The following is a 26116-nucleotide window of genomic DNA, read 5'->3' on the forward strand; positions in this document are numbered from 1 at the left end:
TGGAAAAACAGGAAGTGATATTAGAACACCACTGACAAATAAATATAAGGTATGTACGCTGTGTAGTGCAAAAAGTCACACTTTGAGTTTCCTAATAGACAGTACAATATTTTTGAAAGTGCCTACTCTGTCTGAGTCTCCTTTTGAAGGATAAATAAGTATGGGCGAATTAATTTAGCGGATCTTTCCCCTCAAGCTAGGTGTACTGTAAAATGTGTTTTAGAACAAAATTAGACCTTCCCAGCAGTGCTCCCAGACCCTTACTAAACCCAGTCGCAAAAATGTAGAAGACCCCCAATCAGATCTCCACAAACGAGGCCTAGTAGAAAATGGTGACAAAACGTACTTTGAAAGTAAAGTAGGCCCAAATCCCCCCTTACCCACCATGGATTGTATTCAAACCACTTGCAAGAAAGCAAAAGTATCCATACCCAGCATTGCTCCAAGACTCGCAAACCCCCCCCACAAACACCAGGAACCGCCACAAACAGCCCCCCGAAAACGGTAGTGAGCGAAATCTCAGAAAATGCAAAAGCTTTTTCCCCAGGGATTGTCTCCAAAACACTTTCTTTCGGGTATTAGACCTTTCCAGCAATGGCCCCAGAACTGTCAACCTGGGCGAAAACAAGTTTAACCCCCCCAACAAGCCAAAAGGAAAAACCCAGGAAAAGTCACACTTAAAAAACTTTGGGCCTACCTGGAATTCAGTCCAAATGCGCTCTGCAGCTAGGCCCTAACTCCCCTTTTCCACCATGGATTTCCTGAAAAACAAATGCAATCAACATTAGACTGTGCCAGCAGTGCTCCCAGACCCCAAAACCCACCCACAACAACCTAAAAGCCCGCCAAACAGCACCCCAAAGACAGGCAAGTGATCAAAAGCGCAAAATCTTTTTCTGGTCCGATTTTCTCCAAACCACTTTTATCCGGTATTAGACCTTCCCAGCAATGGCCCCAGACCCGTCAACCCAGGCGGAAAGAAGTAGAAGACCCCCAAACAGCCAAAAAGCAAAACTACAAAAATGGGGACTTAGAAATTTTCAGGCAAATTTCCCAAAACACTCCGCGCGCGCTCTGCAGCTAGGCCCTAACTCCCCTTTGCCACCTTGGATTTGCTTCAAACCTCTTGCAATCAAAACTATCCATACCCAGCAGTGCTCCCAGACCCCAAAACCCACCCACAAACAACACCCGGAACCCCCCAAACAGCACCTCAAAGACAAGCAAGTCAGCAAAAACGCAAAAACATTTTCACCTCCGATTTTGTCCAAACCACTTTTATCCGGTATTAGACATTCCCAGCAATGGCCCCAGACCCCTACAGCCACCCGCAAAAAAGCAGAACACCCCCAAACAGGCAAAAAGCAAAAATGGGCCTACTACCTTCAATTCTGTCCAAATGCGCTCTGCAGCTAGGCCCTAACTCCCCTTTTCCACCATGGATTTCCTGAAAAACAAATGCAATCAACATTAGACTGTGCCAGCAGTGCTCCCAGACCCCAAACCCCAAAACCCACCCACAAACACCCGGAACCCCCCCAAACAGCACCCCAAAGACAGGCAAGTGATCAAAAGCGCAAAATCTTTTTCTGCTCCGATTTTCTCCAAACCACTTTTATCCGGTATTAGACCGTCCCAGCAATGGCCCCAGACCCGTCAACTCACCCGCAAAGAAGTAAAACACCCCCACAATTGCAGAGTCTTTCTTCATTGGGCGTAATCCAGCCATCTGCTTTGAGGGAAATAGGAGTCTGGAGGAGGAGGAGGATAGAGGAGCATGTTTTGGTGAACTTGTGAACCTGAGGAATGCAGACTGCGGCACCTTCAAATCAATAAGCAAATAAGTGAAGACAGTTCTGCTGATGGGCTTGTTTTTGTGATTAGGTGATCAAAGTTTTTTTTATATAGATTTTGCAAAACAAAGAAAGACAGACACACAGGAATAAAAGTGAATAAGGACGAAAAAGAAAGTTAGTGATTCATTGACTCATTTTCAGGGCTCGGTGTCAGGGAAGAAGAGCTCGCCTCAAACTCTGCTAATTCAGACGGGAGTAGGTCAGTTAACAGGGAAGAACTTCCCTCATCTAAGTTGGTGTCCTCCTCGTCTTCATCCTACATGCATTCTCGTAATTTGTAATCTGGTGGTATGAAGTGCTGATTCATCTTGATCGTTGTTAACCTCTGCACATTTTTGGGCGAGAGGCGGGTCCTTTTGGAAGTTGCAATGCCACCAGCAGCACTGAAAACACGTTCAGAAGACACACTTGCGAGTGGGCAAGACAAGGAATTTATAGCCAGGTTGGTGATCTTTGGCCACACATCTGTTTTCCCATGCCAATACGCCAATGGGTCATGAGAAAGATGGACCTCTGTTGAGTCATTCAGATAGGCCTGCACCATCGACTCAAGGTTCTCCAGGGTTCCTCCACTTTGCTTACTTTTTTCTGGGACCATTTCAGAAGCAAACCCAAGCTGAGTTAGCCAATCCTATTCTTCACACAATATTACTGTTGTGTCTGGTGCAGATGATACGGTTGCTGGTGTCGTTAACGGCTGAGAGGGAAAATCACTCACTCCTGCCACAGCCACAAATGCAGAAGTGGATTTTTTTTACTGCGGACGGCCTGCTGATGCTGATGTACTGCCTTTTCCTTCAATTTCCTGCCGTTCTCTTTCAAACCGAGTGGCTGACACAGCTAGCCAATGTTTGTACTTTGTAACATCTGCGTCATCAAAAGGAAGGAATACTCTGCCTGCCACTGCCTTTTTGTACCGTGGATCCAGAATAGTAGCACAAATGTAATGTTGTTCTGTGTTGATCATTTCAAGATGATCATCGTCAAGTAGGCGGTGTAATAACTTCTCCGCCAACTCAAATGCTTCTTCCTTTCCATCTTTTTCAAACTTAGAACACACCGCCTTCAGTCGGTGCTCTAGCATGCTCAACAATGGGATAGATTTTCCCAAATTACAGTCCTCCCTGCTGACTGCACGCATGAAGACCTCAAAAGGACGAAGCATGTCTGTCAGGCTTTTAACTAGGTCCCATTGCTCCACCTGTATCCTCATGTCTATCATAGGTGTACCCAGTTTAAAGAAATACTGATCGACTACCGCATACTGCTCATACAGACGCTCAAGCATGTAGAAGGTTGAATTCCAACGTGTTGCCACCTCCTGGATGAGTGCTTTCACTGGCAATTTAGGTTCATGTTGCAGGCACCTCAGCTGCTTCCATGCCTTAAAAGAATGGTTGAAATGTGTGCACATTCTTGGGCAGGTGGTCAGTAACTCGGAGACTGGACTTTCTTCACTCAAGAATTTTTACCAACCAGGTTTATACAGTGCGCCAGACACGGCACTCTGAAATAGTTACCCATATCCATGGCCTTAACTACATTGGCGCCATTATCCGTGGAAACATAACCAATCATGCGTTTTCTTGGGCACAGCCATTCAAAGACCTTAGTGTTAAACTCATGCAAAATGTTTTCTCCTGTATGACTTTTCTCCATGGCAAACATGGCTATTGTTGCATGTTTCCGAGCAGCTTTATAAACTTTGTCCGAGTCAACACCTGCGTTTATCTTTGCTTTAACCCCTGAAAAAGAGACCCAGTGTGCAGTGATGCACATGTAATCAGTGGCTGCGCAACTGGTCCACATGTCTGTTGTCAGATGTATAGTGTGAACAGCACTCTTCTGCAAAGCTGCCCCAATCACCTCCAGCACATCTTCATGTAGTGCTGGAACCGCAACTCTGGCAAAATAGAACCGGCTAGGAACCTTCCATTTAGGGCAGAGCGTTGCCACCATTTCAAGAAAACCCACCCCTTCCACAAAAGAAAAAGGGAGAAGGTCCAGCGCTAGCATTTTAGCCAGCTTAGTGTTATACAGAGGCGCCATTGGGTGGTTGCGTTCATATGGCGCTTCTGAAAACAACATGCTTCTAATGGTGGGCTGGACCATTTTACGGGATGATGATGACTTCTGCGACCCAGTTATGCTCAGTGATGATGAACTTTTTCGCATTGGTGTCTCACTCTCTCCCACACTCTTAGTGTGGCTCATATATCTTGCAGGGGGTGTGCTGCTGACAGGGGTACTGGATGAAACTGAAGAAATGTTTGACGCTTCTTCCTCCTCGTCATCAGCAGATGAAACATCAACGGATACAATTTGTTGACTTGCAATTTGGGCATCCTTTATCTCCCTTAGGTGCGCATGCCATTTGACAGTGTGCTGTCTCTTGTGACCTCTCTGGCCTCTGGTACCATAGTTGGTACCAAGCTTACCACGACTAACTCGAACCTTACAAATGGTACAAATGGCTATGTTTTCCCTTGTTGGGCTAACACTAAAGAAGTCCCAAACTGCGGACTTCAAATGTATGTGGGGGGCAGAGGAGGCCATGCTGGGAATGCTGCTAATGCTAGATGAACTGGAGGATGTGTGTTGCCGAAATTTAGTACGTTGTGCACTTACAGCACCACTAATTGAGGAAATGGAGGTCGAGGTGTATGGAGGTCCCTTCCGGCGAGAAAATATGGAAGCTGTAGGTGGTGGTGTACTACTTAACTGCATTCGTGGTGGTTCCATTCCCACGTCGCCATCATCATCATCACGCTCAGCAGCATTTCGGGCTAGGGTTAAAATGTCTGTGTGCTGCATGCCCGCTGAGGCTGGAGTGACGTCTATGATGACTGCGTCGTCGTCGTGAGAGTCTTCACACGGTAGACCACCTTACCCTAATCCACCGACTGGGAGAAATTGGACTGAAGGGTATGGCTTTGAAGTGGCTAAAATCCTTCCTTTCCGGACGTTCCTTTCAGGTACGGGAAAATGATAGCCACTCACCCTTTATCCCGCTTCGATGTGGAGTACCGCAGGGCTCTTCCCTGAGCCCTACGTTATTCAACGTTTACATGGCTCCATTGGAGAAGAGGGTCAGCTCGTTCGGCGTATCAGTCATTAATTACGCCGACGACACCCAGTTGGTCGTTACCCTCTCACATCCCCACCAAACCCCCTCCGACCTTCACAGCTGCCTCTCCGAAGTCCACCGATGGATGAATCTTTCTTCGCTAAAATTAAATGGGTCCAAGACAGAGATACTGCTGATGGGACACAAGGGGCCCTCCCTGCCACCTAACCTTTGGCCCAGCTGCCTAGGTAACCCTCCCGCACCCAAGGATGAGGTCAAAAGCCTAGGTGTATGGATCGAGAAGGACATGAGCTTTAAAACTCAAGCAAAAAGGACGGCTGGGACATGCTTTGGCTTACTTAGAGCCTGCAGGAAGATCTTCCCCCTGCTCCCCGAAACCGCAAGGAGGCTCCTCATTCAGGGTCTAATTCTGGCAAGATTGGACTACTGTAACGCCATCTACCTGGGAGCCCCCGAAACCACCCTTAACACTCTTCAGAAAGTCCAAAATGCCGCTGCCCGTCTACTTACGGACACACCGGCAAGATCCTCTGCTAGGCCAGCGCTGAAGTCCCTCCACTGGCTCCCAGTCAGAGAAAGGGTGGTCTTCAAGGCCCTCTGTTTGGCCCATAAAACCCTTAACAACAATGGCCCCCCCCTCCTGAAAGAACTCCTAATTCCCTACAAAGCGGAGAGAGATCTCCGCTCTAGTGGAGAAAATCTGATCTCGGTCCCAAGAGTCAAAAAGGCCAGGACCGGTGGCCGGCGTTTCTCGGTCCACACGGCCAAACATTGGAACCAACTACCACGGAGACTAAGGACAGAACTGAACTACCTCCAGTTCAGAAAAACTTTAAAAACTCTTCTTTTCCCGCAAACATAATCCCGTCAGATGGCAGAAACCTTTGGAGAAAGTAGGTTTTAGCGCTGGGATGCTCTTTGAGTTACTACGCGCTTTATAAAACCATTAAATAAATAAATAATAAATAAACATCAGCAGGAGTATACGCCACTTCTTGTTCAGCGTCATCACACTCCATAACTCTGAGACTTTCAGGGACCTTCCTTTTACGCTTAGCTACCTTTGTCAGATCATGGTGTGCCTCACTCTCAGACGGCCGTGGTGGTTCCCAAGTTTCATCCATATCATCAGAAGGAAGGGGGCTTGAAGAAGAAGTAGACACCATCCTTGATCTTTTCCTTGCTGGGGATCTGGAAGACAATGAATCATCAGGAGGAGTGGCTTCCTCATGGGATACCTCGGCTTGAATGTCGATTTCCTGATGTGCCCCTACTTCGGGAGGAACAACTATTGTGGGCACTTGTGCCGCTCCATGCACCTCTGCTTGCTCCTCTCCTTGCGCCGCCTCTCCTTCCACATGTACTTGGGCTTGTACTTGCACATGTGGTTGTTGTTGCGGCTGTGGTTGTTGAACACTCGTTAGATGAGTTACAACAACCTGTGTTAATTGAGGGATGCTGCTACTTTCTTGCGATGAGCCAACATCACTGGTCGATGGTGATTGAACAACTATACTGGCTGCCTCTGCAGCACCCAAGGGCTTGGACCTAAGTTGGCGTGGTGGCACTGAGCCCAATGGAGCGGAGGTGCTGCTCCCAGCTTGGTCCCCAGCAGACCCCGCTGCTGCTGCAGGCGTACTTTTTGTTCCCAAAAAATACGCCGGTCGGCACACCAGTCTCCTTGGTAAGTGGCGCCACTTGCTTCTTCTGCTCCTTACTGGCAACTTTCTTGCTAGAGGAGCTAAGGGCAATTTTTTTTGGGACCATCTTCTTCAGATGTCAGAACAGCAGGCCGCAGTTGCACAAGTTGCAGAGTTGTCTGTGGCCACACGTGACGTTGTGCTGCACACACCGCAGCAGGACTTCTTCCTGGCACTGATGAGGAACGATGAGACTGATGATTCGTCTTTCTGCACCTAAAAGCAAACGAAGCCAGAGGAGCATCCGTTAAATAAATGTTGCATATGTAGCGCTTCAATTAATAGTTTGCAAGTAAGCATTTTTATTATACCCACCCCCCAAAATGGAAAGACCAATAAAATGCACCACTGACAGAGTACCCCTGGGCATAATGGATGAAAGCATGGCAGACTGGGTGCAGGCCTATGACACAACAAAGCACACTGCCTGGCTTCAAAATTGCCCCTAGACCCCCACCCACATGGCCAGGCCCTGCCTGGACCAGGCCTCAAAATGGTCCCCACCCACATGGCCATGCCCCATCAACACCCCAAAAAATCGAAAAACACCCAAAAATCACCACAATCCAATGCCATCCATGTCCTCCATGATCTTTACATTCAAGACACCCCACAGAAAGACTAGGCCCATGCACCACTGGGTACCCCTCGGCAAAAGGCCCCAACAACAGCCAAAAAATCGAAAAACACACAAAAATCACCACAATCCAATGCCATCCATGCCCTCCATGATCTTTACATTCAAGACACCCCACAGAAAGACTAGGCCCATGCACCACTGGGTACCCCTGGGCATAATGGATGAAAGCAAAGCACACTGGATGCAGGCCTATGGCACAAAGCACACTGCCTGGATTCAAAATGGCCCCTTCACCCCCACCACATGGCCCTGGACCAGGCCTCAAAATGGCCCCCACCCACATGGCCATGCCCCATCAACACCCCAAAAAATCAAAAAACACAAAAAAATCACCACAATCCAATGCCATCCATGCCCTCCATGATCTTTACATTCAAGACACCCCACAGAAAGACTAGGCCCATGCACCACTGAGTGAGTACCCCTGGGCAAAAGGCCCCAACAATAGCCAAAAAAATCGAAAAACACACAAAAATCACCACAATCCAATGCCATCCATGCCCTCCATGATGTTTACATTGAAGAGACAGATAGTTGAGTATGCTACTGGGGCGTAGGCATATCTATTGAAGAGACCACACAGAAAGACTTGGCCCATGCACCACTGAGTGAGTACCCCTGGGCAAAAGACCCCAGCAACACCCCAAAAAAATCAAAAAACACACCAAAATCACCACAATCCAATACCATCCATGCCATAAATGATGTTGAAATTCAACAAAACAGTTGCATCATGCACCCATAACTAACCCTGGTCCTACTGGATACTGTGGCTACCCACAATATATTTTATTTAATGTTCTGAAAAAGTTCAAAAATTGTAGTTGCAGCAACTGTAATGCCCCAATCAAACTTACTTGTGAAATTTCTAATCCAAAAGTGATCCAAAGAAAGTCAAAAAGGTCTCAAATCCAAATATCCAGCAGCATCCACAAAAAGTAATCCTTCCAGGTCAAGATCCAAATCAAAGTGACCAGCACATGAAGAAAGCACTGGGAGGAGCCTCCTGGACAGGAACAGGAAGTCGGAGACTGTGGGGCACTTCCTTCCTCCTTCCTTCCTCCCACCCCCCCCCCCAAAATGGACTCCTTGCAAAAAAAAAGTGCAGGCATATGTCAACCAGAGGAGTTATTCTGATAAAAATCATAATTTTCAAGGTTTATGCTGCCTGCTGGTGCGAAATTTTAAATTTTGCAATCTCGCAATTGCGAGATTGTCGCTGCCCACCGCATCTACATATTCGCAAGTGTTTACTCCTGCGATGCGTGATCACGGGCCTTTATGACGTACTCGCGTTGCCAAACTCTCGCTGTGCAAGGTGGCAAGCCGCGATGACGTAATAGCTGCACGCCGCAAAATTGTATAGTATTCTATCTGGCAAGTGCGACCAAGCAAAAAATCCGCTTCGCGCAGATTTGCGAATATTCGGCAAATTTGCGAGAGTTCACGGATTGCGAATTTCTCAAAAATCCGCAAAATCCGCGAGCAGAACAGATTTTACGCCCATACTTACTTCTGGTGACCCCCGGCTGGACCCGTTACCTGTGTTATATCCAGAGCCAACGTAAGTCAATCGTTGTCCTCTAGAGAGTCAAAAGCCTGGTATCTGTTATAGGTTGGAATTGCAAAACAGGGACGGGGCCTTGGGATTGTTTGCAGTTTATTAGGAACAAAATTGTGGTTACTACTCGCATTATCATAGTGCTTGGGACCTGACAGGCGTCTGTAGAAATACCCTAAGGCAGTGTTTCCCAAACTGTGGTCCGCGGACCCCCCAGGGGTCCGTGACACATTCCCAGGGGGTCCGCAGGCAACAGTTTTAAAAGCACAGAAAAGTTTCTTGTATAATTAGCAGATTGCCAGCAGCAATAAAAGTGTCAAGATAAAACCAGTGAATAATGTACCTGCTGGAGCGTGAGGAGAGTTTTGTTTAGTGGCAGCTTTGACTTAAGTAATGTAGCACAGAGGGTTAATGTGCCTACTGCAAAGAAGGTGTAACATGCATTTTAAAAAGCAGCATTTTATGTGCATAGGTTCGTGGTTACTGCTTTTGTCACAGAGATTCTTTTGTTACTGTGCACTTCATAAGTGACAATCGTAATGTAGCAGAGGGACCTATAAACTGTCATCAAAGAGCTGCTTGCAAACTGCATGGTACCAGTTAGTAACTTTTGTTTTTCCCCAGTTATTCATTATCCTGATGCTGCTAAAAAGATTTATTTGGGTGGAAATACATTTTTAATGTTAAAGTCAGTGCTAGCCACTGTGTTATGTTCTGAATCCTGAGTTAGTGCTTTTCCAGACCAAGCACTCATTAACCCGTTTGTTGCTTCGAACATTCTGCGCCAGTGCTGAACGTTCGAAGAAACGGTGCGGCCGCGTCGGCCAACGGACGTGCGCAGCACTGGCAAGGTAGTGCTCGTGACGACCGTTGGCCGACGGCAGCACTAAAGGGGTTAAACATTTTATATACACACTGATTTACATGTACGATTCAATGTCTCTATATGTGTGTGATGTAAAGTGCTCTGACATCCTACAATGGTATGACAGATGCTATAAAACAAATGAAATACTTGTGACAGAGGGGCTATTACTTCAATATAAAATACTAAGGGCCAGATGTACGATCCATTTTTATATGCGTGAACGGGTTTGTGAACCCACTTTCACATGCAAAAACGTATTGGGCCATGTACATTGCCTATTTCGCGAGTCGCAATTTGTTTGCGACTCGCTAAATAGGTTTTGCAACTTGCTATTTGGAAGGGGCATTACCTTCCAAATAGCGAGTCTTAAAACCATGTACAAATGTTTTGCGGTCGCAAAATACTCGCAATTAGCACTTACTTCAAGTAGATGGTAATGCATTTGCAAATGGGAAGGGGTCCCAAGGGGACCCCATCCCCTTTGCAAATGCATGCAAAATTATTTTTTAAGGGCAGGCAGTGGTCCCAGGGACCTCTGCCTGCCCTTAGAAAATGAAACGTAAAGGTTTATTATTATTTTTTGCGAGATTGATTCCTTTATCCTTTTGGCTGGCGATTTTAATTGTTGCTTCGAACCGCTGGCCTGTGAAGATATTTTGGACACTTGGGAGGATGATGCCAAGAGAGGTATTCCCTTGCTTGATCTCGACCCCATTAAAAAATGGTCACAGAAGGCTATCGATATCAACTCTCTCTGCTTGGAATATGCCCTAAGAGCCACAAACGGCCGTTCCAAATCAGACACTAGGGGTGCGCACACCTACAATAGGGTGGGCCACACCTCTAGAATAGACTATATATTGTTGAACCACAATTTGTGGGAGTATTTTCTCGATATGGAGGTCCAACAAACAGCGGACAGTGATCACAATCCCTTGGTTTTATCACTTGCTCTCCCACGGGAGGCAGGGGATCTAGCATCGCCTCGATCCACCTGGAAATCATCCAATGAAGTTGTCCCATCCAACTGTGGCAGACGGCTGAAATGGGCCAAAGTTGCTTTGGATGAATCAAGAATGGCCCAAGCAAGAACCATAATGCTGGAAGCCAAGGGTACCTTGAGTACGTTGGACTCCGATGAAGCAGTTCTAACAACCTTCACGGAGATTATCGCATCACTTGGCAACCTGTTCTTAGCTCCCCAGGGAAGGGGTGGGGCTAGGCGGAGAACTGTATTAAGGGGCAGAGATCAATGGTATTCACCTGCCTGTCGTCTGGCCAAAAGCAACCTTATCCGAGCAGTAGGCCTGAAAGATCCTGGTTTGATTTCCTCTGCTAGGAAGGAATACAGAAAAGCCCAAGAGGTGGCAAGGGCAACTCACGAAACTAATTTCTGGAGCGAATTAATGGATGCTGGGTCCAGGAAGGACTCAAGGGCCTTCTGGGCCTTGTTTAGAGGCAGGGACAGGCCGGTTGACTCATTGTTGACTTGCAACATTACAGGGGATGCTTGGCTGGCCCATTTTTCAAAACTCTACTCTAATTCTCTGGGGGCTAGGGGCCACTGTAGGGGCGAAAGCCACATAATATCGGTTAACAGCTTACACTCTGACTCTACCTTTTCACCCAAGGAGGTAGAAGTAGCAATTAGGTGCATCGTGCCCAATAAGGCAGCGTGCCCAGATGGAGTTCCTGGCGACCTGCTGCGCATAAATATAGAGGAGTGGAGCCTACTCATTGCCAAACTCCTAAATGAGGCCTTGGAGGGCGGTGGATTTCCGGATTCCTGGAGGGGCGCGGAAGTTGTCCCAATTTTTAAAAAAGGGTGTAGGGATGACCCTGCCAACTACCGACCCATAAGTCTGCTTGATTCCACTCAGAAGGTAGCAGGGAAGGTGGTTTTAGGGAGGCTTCTCCAATGGGCTGAGGAAGCGAAGGTATTGTCTGACTTTCAGGCCGGCTTTAGATCTGGTACCGGCACAATTGAGCAGACATTCCGCTTCCTTATGTTGTATTGGAAAGTGGTTAAACTGGGCAAGGGCAGTCTGTATCTTGCTTTTATAGATTTGCGGACTGCCTTTGACCTAGTCCCACGTAACCAACTGTGGGCTGTTCTTGAGGGTTTGGGTATGCCCGCTTACTTGCTGGCACTAATTATTAAATTCCACGAGGAAAATTTTGCCAGAATTAGATGGGGTGCGCAGGGCGAAAAAACATCTCGCATCTCTGTAGACAGGGGGGTCCGCCAGGGGTGTGTGCTAGCCCCCACTCTGTTTTCATTATATCTAAACGGAGTGGTGGAGCATCTGCTCCAGCTACCTGCAGACGCACCTTCCCTGGCGGGCAGGAAGATACCAACACTCCTGTTTGCAGATGATACCCTGTTGATTTCGAAATCCCCGGTGGGCCTTCAAACCCTGCTAACTAGGTTTCAGGGCTTCTGTGTCTCCAGGGGCTTGGCTATTAACATCAGCAAAACTAAGTTCCTGGTGTTGAATCCCCCTAGAAAGACAGTCCACCCTCCATCCCTGGATTCAGTTCCCTTAGAAAGGGTAAGGGAATTTGATTATTTAGGAATCCGCCTTTGTGACTCTATGAGCTGGAAGGCGTGATCCAGCGGGCTATAGAAAATATATCATAAACTACGCTACCCAACTTCATAACCTATAAACAAAATTCTATACTAAATATGGACCCATTTATGAACCTGATATATTTTGGGCCTACTGAATCAGGTGGTCAGAATAAATCTATATACACATTATCTACACACTATATACATATTTATACATTTGCAAAAAGAATATTGTCATTAGAATAAAACCCAACCATTTAAACGACCACCATAGGTGACGTGATCTAGCTAATGGTAACCTATACTTCTAAATAATCAAGACCAGCTTGTTTGTCAAAAGTAAGATTTTATTTTCTAAATTATGGTATATATGTTGTAAGTTTTATAAATGAATTTTATTTGCAATAAAGCAAGCATGATGGTAAGAAATATAAGAAAAATACAATTTAAGCAATTGAATCAATTTTAAAGAAATTATATAAAGTTTAGCATTTCTAAAACCTATTTCCCTAACTGAGCTAAATAGACAGAAATTAAAGTAAAGATCTTTGAGGATTCTTACGTGCTCCACGCAAAGTCCAGCAGCACATCACCCTCATCGGAAAGTCAGAAAGCAGCAGCCAGCCCAACCCTAAGGGCATGACTTTTTATACCTTTCTACGCTAACTAAACTAGCAAAGGAAAGTTTTCAGAAATCCTCGACGTCCCATTGGCTAAGAGTGACAAGTGACATGTCACCCGATTCTTAAAAAGTTCCACAAAATCATGTCTTACAAAGACCATTGTCTCTTCCACGTGAAGCCAGAAGCTTCCTGCGATTGCAACTTTGTATTAAGTCATCCTCGCAGCTTCCATAGTCTTTCAGTACAACTTCCGCGGATGCCAAGTTAAGGACTGACAAAAAGTTCATTTTCGACCTTGGCCATGTCCGACAGAATGATGTCAGCTCATCAGTTTTTGCTTTGTGAATGCAGCTTCCATAATCGTTTTAATTCAGAATGGGCGTCTCGTGATTTTCTGCAGAATTATAGATCAGCTCTTTTTCTGCGGCTCAAATAACTAGGCCCAAAAGCAGGCAACTTATGTTTTCTAGTATAAAACAAACACAAGAAAAGTATTAATGTAAGAAATAAAGTATATTCTGTATCCACCCCATGGTTTACTAATTAATTAACCCACCCGATTAATCAAAATGTTACCTAGCTAATGCAAACAAATAAAGCAGCGTTTATATTTACCAGTCTCCGTTTTTCTATGAGACCCATATGCACCTAGAATAGTAGAAATGACATCACACAGACAAGGAAAAGCAAAACAAGCACATGCTTCTTTTAAGTTTGCAGCAGTTAGTAATGACAAAAACGAAAACAATAAATTATTTTATTATTTTGCACGAACAAAAAGATGCAACAAATATGCACGTTTATGAGCACACATGTTAGTCCCTCCACGTGTAAAGTTTAATCTAAGTTGTATTAGCATGACATATCACAAATCATTAATAATTTTATTCATGTTATGGAAATGTGACTTTGCGAGTCTAAACAAAATTTTGTTTTCTATCTCGCTCCATCAGGCGCACCACCAAAAGATCATTCTGGCTCATAGGAGGGTCACGGGCGCCCTACTAAAAGAACACCGTGCCTCCTCGCTCAAGCCTATTGGGGTGATACTAGACATTTATAGGGCAAAAGCTGTGAGTGCGGCTCTGTATGGGGCGGAGTTGTGGGGTACTCAGAAATTTGACACCCTATTCCATCTTGAGAACAAATTCCACAAAGATTTAATGAGGCTCCCTCATAGCTCCCCAACTCTCCCTCTTTTATTTGACACTGGTACACGTTCCATAGCTGAGCAGGCGAAGTTACGCCCCCTTCTCCTGTGGGCCCGCATATGGAATGTTCCTGAACTCTCGAGCTATGCAGATGCTCTTCGCGAGCTCCTCTCCACCTCGGGTTGGTATAAGATCGGTTGGCTCTTGGAAGTAAAGCGTCTGCTCTGTGAACTCGGTCTGGATGACGCCTGGGCCAACAGATCTTCGCCACCCAAACAATTACTAAAGAAATTATTCTGGGCGTGGGTGGATAACGAGAGATCTAAACAAACCAACCTATGTAGATCCGCGGTGGAGTTTTTGACATTCAAAGGCCGTCCCTATAGAGAGTGCTATTTGGATGTGATCTCTAACCCAACAGATAGGGCGTTGTATTTTAAATTCAGGGTCGGTGTTCTGCCCCTGGGATCATGGACAGCAAATTGGAAACCCCCCTGGCAAACTGTATCAACTTGCCCTTTCTGTGCAAACAGTGTTGAATCCATCTCCCATTTAATGTTTGTATGTCCCGCATATTCTAGTCCTCGCCGTAGATGGTTGAAACCGCTTTGTTTGAGGCTGGGTACACGGTCATATGCGGAGGCACTATATCTGTTAAGATCAGACCCCCAACCCTTGCTCGCATGCGGCCTGGCGAAATATCTGGGGTGGGCCTGGAGGATAAGATCCGCAAGGATGATGATCCTCCAGTAAATGGCTCCATTTTATAATCCATCGGCTCATTTACCTATTGTTGTGTCCCATTCCATCCCCTAAGGTCGACTAAGTATGTGTCCCTATGATTGTCCTAAGATGGACGTTTTTTAGCACTGTTGTATATTGCACTTTTTAAATGATTTTTTCTCGTGATTTTAAACTCAATAATTGTTTTTATTCTGTATCTGTTTTACTGCAATGCTTTTATGAAATGAAACATTTCGAAATAAAGCTATATACAGTATTATTTTTTTTTTAAATGCATGGTAAATAAGCTGCATTTTTTTTAAAACTGGTTTATTTAAAAGCAGAGCCCAGCAGGCACCATACCTAGGAGGGCTGGCATTCCCAATAGGCTCGCAAATTGCGAGAGGCTCATTAATATTAATGAACCTCGCAATTTGCGACCCCATTTGGAATCCGAAACAGTGTTAAACACACTGTTGTACATTTCATTTAGCGACTCGCAATTTGCCACTCGCAATGTGTCGCCAATTGCGAGGTGCTAAATGAAATGGTCGTACATCTGGCCCCAAAATCCTTATGGGCAGATTTACAAGCCCCTTGCTCCTCTTTTACGCCACCGTTGAGTCACTTTCGTGATGCTGCGGTGACGCAAAAGATGCGCCATGGTGCAGGGTATTTACAACGTGACGCATCTGAGAGATGCGCCACTTTGTAAAGCCCTGCGCCAGAAGGAGGCGTTCCAGCGCAGGAACGCCTCCTAAAAGTGGCTGAGTGAAATCTACAAGATTTCACTCAGTCACTTTGGGGCCCATGCTGCGTCAAAACCCTGCGTCTGCTTGAAGCAGGCAGAAGGATTGACGAAGCATTAACAAGATTCGGCCCCCCATTGCATTGCTGGAGGAGTGTCGCGCTTGCGACGCAACTCAAGCAAAGCGCCACCCTTACGGCACAGATGCGTCATGCATCTGTGCTTTCTTGCCCCATGAGGCGCAGCATTGTAAATGTGGCGCATCAATGGTGGCGCAGGCATGGCGCACAATAAGTGGCGCATCCCTGCTGATATGCATGGATGCGTCACTTATTGTAAATCTGCCCCTAAGTACTTTGAGTATTTGTTTTGTGTGCACATGTGTATTTTTTTCGAATTACTGTTTTAATATTTGAAACTTAACTCATACAAATTGCTTGGGGGTCCCCGGCTTCCAGTGGTGACTCAATGGGGGTCCTCAGGAGTCAAACGTTTGGGAACCACTGCCCTAAGGGAAGGAGGGTTGTATTATACTCACATACTGATGGAGGTGGAGCATTGGCAAGAGTATTCCTGGTCCAATAAGGGGATTTGAAGTTTATAATTAAACAGTCCCCCTCGATGTTTTTCCTAAGGGGGCCCACCCATCCCACCCTTTGTGTTAATATAATCTGGTTAGCCCCCTCTATGGGAAAATCACAGTTGTTAATCAGCCAATGTAAGGTTTTGTTTTTAAGTGTATCGTGATTTTCTATTTGATCTTTCCTTAATTTGGGAACATTTACAAGCACCGCGACATAGGCGCCACATTCAGGCGGCAAATTAATAAAAGCTGGAATCTGTCTTGAGGTAGCACTCGTCAGCTCTTTGTTACTGATCTTAGCATGTTCTGTGGGCACTGATTTTTCGTTTACATTTGCAACAGGGCCCTGATCAGAGGGGATGGTTACGCTTTTACCAGTGGGTAACGGAGTATTCTTTAGCTGTTCCCCATGGCTATGATGTTTGTTTTTTGGCTTTTCTAAAGTAGTTATGCTTAGATTAGGTGCCATAGGGGGACTATTGCTGGCTATTGCTCCGATAGTATTATCGTTTTAGCCATTATTACCTTTATATACCACTGAACTTAGTCTTTCCTGATGAAGCCCTATGCTAATTTTATCCAAATTGCTGCTTAGTTTGTGCACTTCCCTAGCCAAATTATCCACTTTTTCGTGGAGGGGCATAATCAGCTCGATCAATTTATCATAGACAGCTTCTATGTTATGGTTGCCAAAGGGTATATCTAAATTTTGTTTAGATCTTGTTCGTGTGATGACCGTGTTCCCTGCTGAGGTAGTTTTTTTTATCCCTTTTCATCTTTGGATTCCCCTGGCCTAATGTATTCTTTTTTTTACCCTTATTTTTGATTGGGGGGGTCGGTGAGGGATAAGGACTAATGTCCGTACCGGACAATCTTGGTGTGTTAGAGATTCAGGAATGGTTGTTGCAATTGTTAATTGAACCCTCCATTAGGTCCGTGGCTATATTAACTTCACTGGTGGGGCTAGGTACTATACTTGTGATAACATGATCAACCAACATAATACTTGACCCCATGGAAAGGCGCCTTTCAGTACGGTCAATTTCTTCAGTGAGAACACTAACAGCTTTTACCAAGTATGTATCAATGGTGTTGCGTGCATTTTCGAGCAGAGGTTTAGCACGTCGCCTTGCCATTATCAGTTCTTTACCAGTTCTTGTCTCAGACAAAAGCTTATAAAGTGAATACTCTTCAGGGACAGGTTTGCCTTTGATCTAATCTTAATCCTTATAAAGTGTTTTCAATGCGCAATACGACGACAAAAAGTACAAGTAAGCAAATACAATAAAGGGAACAGTTGGACGATCTCACTCAGTCATCATGATAGAACCGTGTTAGAGGGGGGGCCCGGCCCAGCCTCAAATGTCCTTTGATGGCCGCAGACGGCCCCGCCCTTGTCCCGGGCTTCTCCCGGCACCGCCTGCGCCCGTCCCGCGACGCGGAAGGAGCGACTCTCCTTTGAGCGCCTTTGGGCGCGTAAGTGGGCTGAAGTGGGCACGGGTGAAACAGCAGGGAGACCTAGGAGCTGTAGCCTCACCCCTTGGCGGCCGCACGGTGGTTCAGGCAGCGGCAGCGAGGGAGACCAACAGCAGGTGGCCCCCAGCTCAGGCGGGACGTCAGGGCAGGTAGGTAGATGCCCGTTGTAAAATGCAGCCCCACAGATTTGACTGGCAAAGCCCCTGCTCCACCGAGGGAGTGACTCTCCTTTGAGCGCCTCCGGGCGCGTAAGTTGGCATAAGTGGTCGTGGGTGAAACAGCAGGGAGACCTGGGAGCTGTAGTCTCCCCCCTCAGCGGCCGTGTGGTGGTTCAGGCAGCGGTGGCGAGGGAGACCAACAGCAGGTGGCCCCCAGCTCCGGCGGGACGTCAGGGCAGGTAGGTAGATGCCAGTTATAAAATGCAGGCCCACAGATTTCACCAGCAAAGCCCCCGCTCCACCGAGGGAGTGACTCTCCTTTGAGCACCTCCAGGCACGTAAGTGGGCGTAAGTGGGTGTGGGTGAAACAGCAGGGAGACCTGGAAGCTGTAGTCTCCCCCCTCAGCGGCCGCGCGGTGGTTCAGGCAGCGGTGGCGAGGGAGACCAACAGCAGCTGGCCCCCAGCTCAGACGGGACGTCAGGGCAGGTAGGTAGATGCCCGTTGTAAAATGCAGCCCCACAGATTTGACCGGCAAAGCCCCCGTTCCACCGAGGGAGCGACTCTCCTTTGAGCGCCTCCGGGCGTGTAAGTGGGCGGAAGTGGGCGTGGGTGAACAGCAGGGAGACCTGGGAGCTGTGGTCTCCCTCCTCATCGGCCGCGCGGTGGTTCAGGCAGTGGCGGCGAGGGAGACCAACAGCAGGTGGCCGCCAGCTCAGGCGGGACGTCAGGCAGGTAGGTAGATGCCCGTTGTAAAATGCAGCCCCACAGATTTGACCGGCAAAGCTCCCGCTCCACCGAGGGAGCGACTCTCCTTTGAGCACCTCCGGGCCCGTAAGTGGGCGGAAGTGGGCGTGGGTGAACAGCAGGGAGACCTGGAAGCTGTGGTCTCCCCCCTCGGCAGCCGCGCGGTGGTTCAGGCAGCGGCGGCGAGAGAGACAAACAGCAGGTGGCCCCCAGCTCAGGCGAGACGTCAGGCAGGTAGGTAGATGCCCGTTGTAAAATGCAGCCCCACAGATCTGACCGGCAAAGCCCCCGCTCCACCAAGGGAGCGACTCTCCTTTGAGCGCCTCCGGGCGCGTAAGTGGGCGGAAGTGGCCATGGGTGAACAGCAGGGAAACCTGGGAGCTGTTGTCTCCCCCCTCGGCGGCCGCGCGGTGGTTCAGGCAGCGGCGGCGAGGGAGACCAACAGCAGGTGGCCCCCAGCTCAGGCGGGACGTCAGGCAGGTAGGTAGATGCCTGTTGTAAAATGCAGCCCCACAGATTTGACCGGCAAAGCCAATTAGTCAAAGCATATATATTGTGTTTGAATAAATGTCAACAGAACACAGTCTGTCATTTCTGCTTTGAATCTCAGCTGATTTGCCTACTGTCTCCTCTTGTACTAAATGTCTCTAGTTCCTTTGGATCTGCCTTCGTCCCAGCTAATCTGCCTCCCTTCTCTTCGACTCTGCTCTCCTGTCATCTGTAGCTCATCTCTCCAGTTGAATCTGTGCTGTCCTAAAAAAAATCTCAATCTCCTAAACTAAGAACACATTTTCAAAGCAGTCATTCAAAGTTGCAAATGGCCTGTTCTTTTCTCCTTCCAATGGAAATGAATGCGAGCTGGCTATTTTCTTTGTGGCAACGAATACATCTTTTCCACGTCACAGTTCGAATCCTATTTTAAGATTGCTTAATTTCCTAATCTTCTGACAAAGCAACTGTTTATTTTAACTAAACACATGGTCAGCAAGCCACAAGGAACACTATATAAGCAGAAAATCTTTAGAAACATAATATTGTAATGCATTTTGAAATATGTGTGTTTTCTGTTGTTTATGGCAAATACAACAAGCTGTAAGTCAGTTATAAATGGGGCTCTGTTCAAATAATAACATTTTTCCAGCAACAAATATGATATCAGTGAAGGTTCCGAGGTTACATGCTGTAATTAATGTGGCTATAGAACAACAAAGGTTTTGGATCCTACGTCTACCCAGCCCGGATCTCAACAACAGAATAAACAGAACAGGATGGCTGGATAGGAAAACATTTTTTTTGTATCATTAATATCGGTCACGCAGTCAAAATGTACTACGTTACCAAGGTCTTCGGTACCAAAAACAAATTTATTTAATTTTTATCTGTTTTTTAGATTCATCAAAACACATGGGCAAACCAAAGACTGTCACGTCAGTAAATACATGAATACAATATTTACATTTGTACACACATACCAATAAACGTTATTTACAAAGTGAAAGAAACACAATTGAATAAAGACAGTTATAAAAGACACACCAAAAGAAAGCGATAACATTAATCAATATTCAAACATTAATTGCATTTATATACAGTGAAAAAATTCCTACAAAAAGCAAGGGTACAACCAGTCCATGGGGATGTGAAACCAAAGGACAGGCGGGGACAGATGGAGTAGTACACCTGCCTGCCTAACAACACTGTGGTTGATATTTATAATGGGTTGCACCACTAGGGTCCCAGGTGGTGTTTACTTTCTCTTCCTAGGTGCACCCTTTTGAATAACCACAGGATGGGTATGTCGACGCGTTTCGAACCGGGTTATTGACGGTTCTCTTCAGGACAGGGACTGGGAACAATGATTCTGTAACAATATACAGAGTGGGTGTCAGAGTTAAATATAAGAGTTGTGTGAAAACTTTTTTTACAATGACTCCACACCCTGAAAAGACTTGTACCTGCACGTGGCAAAGGATATGCCTCGGTGTTGGTAAATCGCCAGAAGGGGGGTTGATTCTGTAAAAACATACAACATTAGAGCTTAGCACCCTCGTCCGGGTCGGAACTTTACAGGCTAGACTGATACATATCACCTAATGCCATCAAGGACAAGAGCTCGTACCTGTGGTTAACCGGTTCGAATTCTTAAAGGCTTAGTTGTCCGCCACACGGTACACACACGAGGGTGGGACTGCTTACATATTGACAGTGTTTCGATGCGCTAGCTGAAAATGACACACAGACATCAGCGCGCGAGAGATTAGACAAATGCTCCATTGTGAGACAAAATATGTAAGTTGCGAGGCCGAGTAACAATTCCTACCTGAACGAGAGGCTTGTGCAACGTATTGCAACTGATATCAAAAATCACTTCAGAGCCGGTCTGTGAATGAGCCGGGACCTGCGTTACAAGAAGGCAAGGGTAATTAAACCAAGCTTTCCCTTAGGGCGGAGTGTCATGGCGATATGGCGCATAGCGCGTTTTTAGCAGGGAACCTGCAATCCACTTACTTTGTCAGGAGGATTAAATCTCTCGGAGTATCTCGGACTGGAACACGCACAGTCTGTTAGTGTGTCTCAGCGCTTGCTTCAATATTTGAAAACTCCCTGGCCAGTTGGCTTGTGGGAGTGGCTAGTGGGCCAAGTGAGTGAAGGATCATGGTCCATGTAGTTCGGGCCGTTTTTAGATAAATATTAACAAACTGGTGTTGGGCACAGGACCTAGTGAGTGCAGCGTGTGTTCATACCGGGGCAAAGGTGTTCACAATCAGATTAACTGCGTATTGGACACTGTATTAACAAGACATAGTGAGCCTACCAACCCTAAGAGAGGGTGCCAAGACAATACAATAATCATAGTATGCACAACATGTACAGACTATTATGTAGAAAATAAGTGAACAACCGGGTTGTTTTAAAAAATCAGCAGCACAACCAAGCTCAGCCGAGGAACTAAGGGTTGGATCACAGACTGGAAAGTTCAGACATTTCGTTCAGGCCAGTGTTAGACGTGTCAAACTTCAGAATGAGGTACGCTTCTTTCTGAGACAAGCGCAGATCAGGGTCTCCACTGCCACCCCTGATGACCGCCAGGACTGTCCATCTGATGTCTTGACTGGAATGGTTTTTTTGCAAAAAGTGTGAAACAAGTGGGGCTGTCAAGATTTTGTTGTTAATTCGTGAGCGGTGCTGAATGATACGCTGGCGGACCTCCTGAGTGGTTTTGCCGATGTACAACAAATTGCACGGGCATTGGATGGCATACACAGTGTACTTGGTTTTGCAATTTGTGTGTTCATTATGGCGCCAGAACTTCTTCCCATTGGTGAATAGTGACCCCTCCATGGTGAGTTCGCAGACGGAACAGGTCCCACACTTGCGGTGCCCCGTAACAGGATTGGCTCCAAAGATGGTATTCTGGTGATCCCTTTTCGGTTGCGGTCTAGTCGATGTTATCATTTGCCCAATGCTCCTGTTCTTTTTCAGAGCAAAGAGGGGGGCGCCTATGTCCGGAAGGATTTCCTTGACCAGGTGCCAACTGCGTCTGATGATTTTTTGCAGCTGGTTGGTGTGGGGGCCGAAGGTGGAGACACATACCATCCGGTCCGTCGCGGGTTTGGATCTTTTTTCAAGGAGGTGTTCCCTTGGTGTCCATCTCGCTCTCTTCATAGAGTGTTTCAGGAGCTTCTGGGGGTAGCCACGTTCCTGTAGCTTGGAGGTCAGTGCTTGTCCATGTAGTTCGAATTGCTCAATGGTAGTACAGTTGCGTCGGACGCGAAGATATTGGCCATAAGGGAGATTGTCCCTTAGGCTGCGCGGAAAATTTAATGATACAAAAATTTTTTTTTCCTATCCAGCCATCCTGTTCTGTTTATTCTGTAATTAATGTGGGGCATCTTTAAACGAAAGACACATTCTGTTATCTGGAAGGTCAAATTGTCTCTGGGCACGCTGCATTTCTACAAACCATTAATTCTAGCTAGCTGTCACTGTTTTCTACACTTTTAAATGTTGTGTTAATTTAATACAAGCTACACATTGATGCAGCACATATGTATAATAAAATCTAGTAAGTTAAAAACCATATTCTATAGTTAAGACAGAATCTAAACTTGTTGCATTAACTATACATTATTTAATGCAACAATAGAATGTTTTAGCATTCTAAAGAACATGTTTGATTAACGGGAAAGCGTCTGGTTAAAGGCCTTTGAATAGGCCTGGGCAGAGTTCATGGAGTTCCGCAACGCAAAACTCTGTGAAGCGACAAAACTGCTCCAGTGCATTCTGCTGAGTTTCGCAAGAGGTGGAGTGAGGAAATTCGCACTGCTCATGCTGAATTTTGCGCTCAGCGTTCGTCCTGTAAAATACGCGCAAATTGCACCATGTGCAGAACAAGAGGGTTCTGCTTCTTTCTGCCGCTTGAGCAAATGTTCTACTCAAGCAGTAGCTTCCTCAACGTGAGCCGCAGGTTTCTCAATGCAAGCAGTAGTGACCTACTGCAACCACCAGTGTTGAGAAATCTCGCCGGGAGGTGGTCTAGCCCTGGATTGTCCTCACTCGCATTCACCACATAAAATTGGTGAACGGCGAGAGAGGAAAAAGTCTGCTCCACAGAGTTTTTCAGAATATCACTCTGTACGCGGAGTGGGAAATACTCCATGAGCGGGCGAAGTTTGCCCTCGAGGCCTACCTTTGAATATCAAACCTCGTGTTTTCAGCACCTTTGAATATCAGACATCGTGTTTTCAGCACCAAATGCCTGCAGGTCAAGGCAGATTTGTCATTCTAATTCATTATGCAAGTCAAATTTTATTTCAAGATATATTTCTAATACTTGTGACTTCACCTTAACAAAGGATTGTGGTTCCTGCTATGGTATGATTGCACCAACCTCAACCAGTGATCCAATGTTTTACATTGTTCTAATACATTAACAATCTACAGCTATGTAGAAGGATCTCAAATTGATAAACACAATCTGAAGATGTGGGTTTTAGGTTCTTTTGGCATGCTACTAGCGTTGCAAGAAAATGCATGTTGTAGCATCTTTGCCTTTTTGTTTTTTAACCGCATGAGCGCTAGCGGTTTTCCCGCTGTGCGCGGCGGTTTTTAAAAACCCGCGTTACATGACGAGCTGAGCTCGGTATGAGTGTATGAGAGGTGTAACTCATGACGAGCTCAGCTCGTTATGAGCGTCGAAGGGGTGAAGATCCTCAGTAGGAGTACGGATTTGCTTCAAGTCTTTCTCTCAACTTCAGCAGCGTTATGTTTTGCCTAGAGTCACTGCTTGGAGGAATCACATGATTATTCACCAAGGCTGCTTTAAAGAATATATGCCACAGGGCTATTTACCTGCTGATCCAGAGGTGATATAGAGTATTTGCCATGACTACCAGTGTCTAGTGCATTATGTGAGATGATTCTCAATGAGGCAGTTTTTAGAGACTCACATACACATTCTCAACAGTCAAATAATGTTATTTGCCTGCATCCTCTTCCCATCACTACAAGCTTAGGTACTGTGGCCTAACACAGAACATATGCACCACTACGGTCACTCCCCTCACAAAACGAAGCCACTTTTCACATATGCAACACTGTAATTCAATTAATTTCTAAACAAAGAATTTCCGAACTTGGGGCATACAACCCATCCATTGATGTGACGGGCCACTCACCAGAGGGATAAAGTGGTACACAGGTGCAATTAGAATTACACAAATGCTAGCAGGGGAACATAAAGGCATATGGAGAAAGACTCTTAGAATTGAGGACGTAAAGTCCGAAAACAAAAGCAACAGCAAAACTAAATATATAGTTTGTGAAACTGGTTTCAGGCACCTCAAATGTGAATCAAGCAATTCAGGATTAAAAGAATTTCTAAGGAATAGGAGGAGTGATTAATATGAACCTTGTTTGAACTTCCCTTGAAACACCTAGTTAAGGCACAGGATGAAATGGAAGTAGGAGAGACAATGATGTCTCATGTGATGACTTGACTCCTTTGTAGATGAAGAAATCAGATTAACAAAATGAGTTTTTGGTTGTGTACTAGTTTATCTGGTTTAGTATTCAAAGTGTCACCAATCTTGATTAGCTCTGAGAATTTGAATATAAACCTATATATTTTAAAGATGTATAACATAATACAAAAAATGACTGAGCATAATGAGACTATACATTTACATCAGTTAATTGTGCATAGAATAGGCATTTCCTTTGCTGTACCTTCCCATGTAAAGCATTTGAAACTTGAAGCATTGGTATTTTGAGACTGTGCTTGGTTATATGATGTGAATGTCTTGGCAAGTGGTACTACCTCTGCTAATTTGATGCGGTTTACTGGTGAGGTTTCTGTTTGCTCCTTTTGATCTCTGCTTTAATATTTGATTCTTTGGACATTTGAGTGACTGTCTGGACACTAGCCAGTGTAGTGTGTTCAGGCATTCAATTGGTGTGAAATGTCAAATGAGGGATATGCCTGAGCAAATGGGCATGTGCCCAGGCATTTGAGACTCTTCCTTGGCATTCAAGATTTTGTTTGGGCATTCACATTGTGTCTGGGCTTTTGATCCTGTGCCTCGGCATCTATAAACAATTTTGGCATTTGATTTACTGGCTGGATATTATAGGGTTAAAACTAAGCATATGTAGTTGTACCTGTGCATGAATATGCCAGAATTTGTTTCTGCCAGATCACAAGTTCAGAGGGTCTCAACATCAAACAATCATAAACCATGAATTCAGACATTTGAGTGAATCTAGAAAATCGATTGTAATCCCGCACAAGTCAGCATGATTGTATAGCCACAGTCTCTGTCTGAAGTATATGAAAGAAACATGTTATCTTATTACAAAAACTGTGAATAAATAAGTACATTATTATTGTGATTGTGAATTCGCAAATGACTGCTGTGCCAGCATTTTTTAGTCCGTTTGAGAATTTGAGACTTTAAGAATTTTAATTATTAATTCAGCATTAGGTGACTTGATTAGAGAAGGATTGTCCCTTCTGCATATTGAAGTTGAACACCTAGAAGCTAATGGTTGCACTGTAGTAATTATGTATGGGTGGACATTAAACTAGACTTTTATCTGCTTCAGTAAATGTATTGTCATTAAATTCATCTTGCACTTGTTGTAAGCTTTGTTGACTGTGGTGATGTTTACTTCTTCTAATGATAACAGTTTCAAAGATCGCATGGCATCCTGCAATGTCATCAAGGTCAAATATGATGATGTCACCTCTTGTAATGTCTTTAGGAGTAAAAGGTCTTCTAATGTCTCTTCTGCTACCTATGGACTTTTGGTTATGTGATGCTCAAACTTTCACCTTTCAGCCGAACCACCTCGTAAATATCCAGCATACATAGGCCATCATTGCAAATTGAAATGTAATCCTGATTTGGCAGGTAACAGGAATGAATTTTCAGGTAGGTGGGAAAACGGCACTCCCGTGCCCCTGCCTCCCTTGACAGTTTGCTTGCTACAAGCACACACAATTGTAGTTTTCAGTGCATCAAGCATACTCCAGCTGAAAAAGTACAATTTCAATGACTTAATCAGATACCAAAGCAGATTTTCTATTGAAAATGTATTTTAGTTTTAATGGTAGCATATT

The sequence above is a fragment of the Lissotriton helveticus genome, chromosome 4_1 (assembly GCF_964261635.1).
Source record: "Lissotriton helveticus chromosome 4_1, aLisHel1.1, whole genome shotgun sequence".
NCBI lineage: Eukaryota > Metazoa > Chordata > Amphibia > Caudata > Salamandridae > Lissotriton > Lissotriton helveticus.